Genomic DNA, 5,805 nt, shown 5'->3' with positions numbered 1-5,805 from the left:
TGAATAAACTTACAAAATCAAAAGCAAACCTGACCAATTTGCAAGACCATGCAAATTGCAACCCAATTGATAAGACCAAGTCAATCATCACACCGATCTCAAGACCAAGAGATCAACCCTCTCAAACCTGAGAGAACCTTCCTTGAATCAATGTACAATTTCAATCCTATAAGCCTTGATGTGGATGTGAACGTATAACAGTGGCTTATCAATCTTTTACAATTTCAATCCTATAAGCCTTGATGTGGATGTGAACGTATAACAGTGGCTTATCAATCTTTTTAACACTCTGAATATTGTCTAAACAAGCTCTAAGAATGATAGGAACAAAGGCAATATCAGAAACTCTCTTTTATAGAAAAACAGATTGAAAAACTAAAAGTTTAGAGAGTTAATTTGCAAAATATGTGAATCTTATAAGTGCAAAACTTAGTTGTTGTGTTCTGATGTTTAAACCTATTTATAGCCTCTGAAATGGTATAATTTTAAACCCAATTAACGTTCACAAAACAACTATAAACAGTCACTTATTTAAAACCTGAAATCTAGAAAAACTATATCTGTAGTCGATTACAAGTCATAGTAGTCGACTACACTGAGTTTAAACAAACTCTGTGTAGTCAAAAAATTGCTTAGTAGTCGACTACAAGGCATAGTAGTCGACTACACTGTAAACTCACAGATTCTGGAATTTACTTTTTAGTATTTTGACTGTAACTTTCTCATCCGATATCGGAATGAGGTGATTTAAGATTTGTTGGAAAGCTCTTGAAGAGACCTACAACTTTTATCTTTTAAGTTTTTCCAGATTCTAATTGATAAGGGGTATAAATAAAATGTTTTAAGACTCACTCAATATCTATAAACTCTAATGGCTAACATATAGGATTTCTATTGTTAACCAACACACTAAGCATATGTTAGTGTGTTCTAACACTATGTATGTGCATGTGTGTGAGTGATCAAGTCTTGTACAAATTTCTAAGCAAAGAAAATATAAAATTACATTTTGACAATAAAGTATATCTTCTTCTTTGCTTTATTTTACCTTGAACTCATCTATGTCTTGAGTATCTCTTTGAATATAATTATTGATATAGCTCTGATACTACAAAACAAATGTTAGCACATAATACATACAACATATAATATTTGTTATCATCAAAATAAACTAATCTTGGGGTCAAGATTCCTTACAAGCATTGTGGTTGTGGGGTCTTCTAGATGATCTGGGGATTGAGCAGGAGAACGCGAACTTGTGGCGTGACAGTGAGAATGCGATTCACTTGGCGAAGAATCAAGTTCATCATGCTCGTACCAAGCATATCGATGTCAGGTATCATTTCATACGGGATGTCATAGAGGAAGGCGATATTTCTCTCATGAAGGTACACACGAATAAGAATCACGCAGACATGTTAACCAATGTGGTCACATATAGCAAGTTTAAGCATTACTTGGACTTACTTCATATCAGCCCGTGTTGATCTGCCTAAGAAGGCATGGCCCTTCGGGGCGATGATGGGGTGAGGTGGAGACTATATAGAGAACAAATCCTGAACTACGATTAGCTTGATCCCGGTGGAGGGTACGTAGGTAGCCACAGTAAAGTAGGGCAGCTGGTTTGGCCTAGTTTGGCATGATTTACTGTTTTCAGATCTCTCTAGTGATGTTCGCGGTGTCCTTCTGATGTTCGTCCAAAATTTAAGGTTTATCAAATGATGTACAAGGTGAGAATTGTGAACGTAGGGGCCACATCCATGAGCGCAGAGCTGCAAGCGCGGTTTGGCCCAGATGCGAGTGCGGCCCACTTGGTCCATGCTCTCCTATAAAATCTAACGTCGGCTAGGGTTTTTAGCACGATAAAAAAAAAGAAAAAAGAAAGAGGGTTTTATTTTAGTTGCGGAGAAGAAAACAAGGGTTTTTGGTGACTAGAAAAGAGAGATCTTGAGGAGAAAGTTTTGGAGAAATTTTACAAGAAAGGTCAATTTCTTTTGGTTAAAAATCAAATATTCTTCTTTTAAGACGAGCTTGTGGATTGTACAAGTGGTCGGTGTTCTCCTTATAGTAGAATCTCCCCTCACCCTTCCCGTGGACGTAGGCAAGTTTGCCGAACCACGTAAATCTTGTGTTTTTACTATTTTCTGGGTGTTGGCTATTGATTATAGGTTCCATCGACAATCCAGTCCTAGAACTGATGAGAGGAAGAGTGTATATCTCACTTTATTGAGATATTTTACTTTCTATTCTTGTTTCCTTTGTGAAACGGGAATATAGAGGTTGGCTTGAGCTTTTGTAAAAATAAAAGCTAGGATTTCTTTCGGGTTATAATGCTTCCACGGCGTGAGGGCGTGACTCTGCGTCCAACACTAAAAATTATTCATTCACTGTTAGATGAACTACCAAATTGAAATTTGATCAAATATCTAGATGAATACTAGCTGGACTATCTATAAATTATTTGGTTCACTTCCCAACCCATTCAGAGGTTTACTTACCTATTTGGGCCAGGCTTGTTATGTCTCAAATTGTTCGGATCTTAATTTTGGACGTTTTACAACAAATTTCAACTTAGCCTGTTTTCATTTAAAATTTTGCTTATGTCTCGTACAACTTTTCTTTATGTACTTTAAACGCATCCTAACAAAAACTAATAAAAGATTTATTCAATATCAAGCGAAAAATGCATGCTGAAAAATACCCAAGACCATTGTTTATATCGAGAGTTGGTTAGGGCTTGTCCAGAACTAGCATGCTTCAGAAGTATTCAAAAGGCTTATCCCCACAAAAATAATAAAACAAGAAAACAAATAAATAAAAGTAATGTAGGATGAGAACCGAACTCCAAATCATTTGAACATGGGCCAGTCGTTTGTAATTTGCAAAGGCACAGCTCACACTCATCACCGAGCCCAAGTCTTATTAACAGGCCGAACTCCACTGGAGGCTGACCTTACCCTTTTTAAGAATCCAAAGAATTATTGTTTTACTACAGTAATAATATAGTAAATACTGTAAAATGAATAACAAACCGAATTTGATTAGCTACACGTGAAGTTACTGTTCATGCCAAAGTACTTTACTATAGTAAATTTTGTAGCACGAATAGCAAATCAAATTTGATTCTCGGCATCTACTCCATTATACTAAATGAGAATCCAAATAATTATTGTTCATATACAAAACATGCATGCATGTTTATAGCTTATCTCCTGTACATATATAATATCTCATGTGCATAAAAAACATCAAATTTACCTGATGTACCTATCCAAACATTATAATCTCCATAAATATATAAATTCCATAAAATCATGTACATAACTTCCCACACATCTAAAACCAAAACATTGCCACAAAACACGATAGATAAACACATTTCAATAACACATATTATCTCCATACACTAAAATATCGCCACAAACTAAATATATCAAATGTATTGATTTACAAATAACCTATATCGATAACTTAAATAGAGTCAATACGAAAAAAAATAAATCAATCACATACAATCTAGAAATACATCTCTCACACTCTATCTCCCTCTTTTTACATGCTCAGATCGTCGTCGTGGTTGAGCTTGCACGAGCTCGCTGTCCAATTGCTTGTGTGGATGTGACGGTCCCGTTTTATCGTCGTTCTTACAAGATTCTTCTCGTCTCCATAGATTTGGTCTGCGTGTGTATAAGAGATCCTCCTGCATCATCACCTCTCGACCATCATCAAGCCCATGAGTTTGATTCAAAAGTTGTATGAACTCTCAGTATTATCCACTAATATAGAGATGCATGTACTCCTAGGTTTGTTCCTACGACAGAAAATGCTAGACCCTCATTTACAATGACATCAGTATCATCAACAATATCTACCCGCGTTTAAGTCAAAAAGTTACATATGTAAGCAATTTATAGTAGTAAAAAATAAAGAGACTTGATATTAAATAATTTATAAGTTCTCTCTCATCTAAGTCCCTGGGCGCATATCTCTATTGCAGGGGCATGTTGTTGGTCAATATTGAGAAATATGGGTATGCTTGGTAGTGAGGTGTCATATTCTCCTCCACTCATTCAAATTGGGGGGACCACATTCACAGGAGTTAGAGAGTGCATGAAGATATGCCACCATTTGAATGAGTGGATGAGAATGTGACACCTCACTACCAAGCACAAAAATGTTTGGTACCAAGCATAAATTTTATGCTTGGTAGTGAGGTATCTCATTCACATCCACTCATTCAAATGGTGACATATCCACATGTAGGGTTGTCCATCCGGGCTGGCCCGGCCCCGAAAACCGCACCCGGACCAGGAAAAATCAAAGCCCGGGCCCGGGCCTGAGCGGGTCAGGCTCCCGTTTTTTTTATTTTATATTTTTTAAATTTTAAATTTTTTTAAAAATCCCCATAAATCATAAAATATACATAAAAATTATAGAAAATGATATAAATTTTTTTAGTAACTTGAAATGATATAAATTACAAGTACAAAAAATGATAAAAATAAAAAATGATAAAAATAACTTCTTTATTAATAATCAGTAAATCATTTACAAGTATAAATTTATTTCGAAATTCGTCACATCATAATAGATGAGTACATCCCAACTAGGTTGGTACCTACTCACCTATATTACTATCATTTGTAACTTTTTTTAAAATATTTTATTACAAATTTAAAGCTAAGAAATAAAAATTACAATTTGATGAATATTATCTAATCTTTATACTTATCTACTAGTCTCATCTCTTCAAATTATCTTTAATTATAGTCATACGATCGATGCATTGCGTTCGTTTCTCGTACCTCCACCAATCTTGTAAGCACATCACCGCTTGTACATCTAAGCATGTCTTATGATCGTTAATCAAACGTCCTGCTATGCTAAAGGTAAATTCTGAAGCTACCGTCGAAATCTGTACTGTTAGTAAGTCACGAACCATAGTGGAAAGTATAGAATATGAAACTGATCCATATACTCTCCACCATTACAAAATATCTAAAGCATTTCCTTAACATTTAACTAAGGAAGCAGATAAATATTCATCTATTTCAGAAACCTCTAATGCTAATTCAAGTTCAGATCCACCAGTTAGTTGAGCTACCATTGCATATCTATCAAAACTTACACTTTTACCTCGGCCTGTGCTCGAAGTCATCGAAGCTGTAGACTGTTGTGCAGCTACATCATGTCTAGTTGTATACTGTTTGAAAGTAATTTCTAATAGCTAAATGATGAGAAGTAGCAGTAAGGGTGGATTCATCATCTAAGTCTATAATCTGTCCACCATATAATAATTATAACAAATTTCGAAGACCAATATCCTTCAAACATGGATCAATAAGAACCCCCAAACCAAAAATATAAGGAATAGTGTAGGTTGTCTAAAAATCACTGCAGATAGCTTATCACCATCAAACACCGACGATAGAAGTTATAATTTGACGGCTTTCATATCTTCAAGGAGCTAAGATGAAGATTATAAGATGACGGTCTTTGCAACGCTCTAGCAAAAGAGACTACAAATTGACGGTCTCTTCAAATCAAGATACAGAGCTCACCTATGCATCTCAGACTCAAAACGCAGAGGTCCTCCTTGCGTTACAACCTCAAAACGCAGAGGTCCTCTCTGTGTTACAACCTTAAAACACAGAGGTCATCCCTGCGTTACACCATTAAAACGCAGAGGTCATCCCTGTGTTACAACATCAAAACGCAGAGGTCATGCCCGTGCTTCAGAGTCAAAATGTAGAGGTCATCCCAGCGCTCCAATTAAAAATACAGAGTTCATAGACTCAAAACGCG

Source organism: Asparagus officinalis, chromosome 4 (genome assembly GCF_001876935.1).
Source record: "Asparagus officinalis chromosome 4, Aspof.V1, whole genome shotgun sequence".
Lineage (NCBI taxonomy): Eukaryota > Viridiplantae > Streptophyta > Magnoliopsida > Asparagales > Asparagaceae > Asparagus > Asparagus officinalis.
This window is presented reverse-complemented; position numbering follows the sequence as displayed.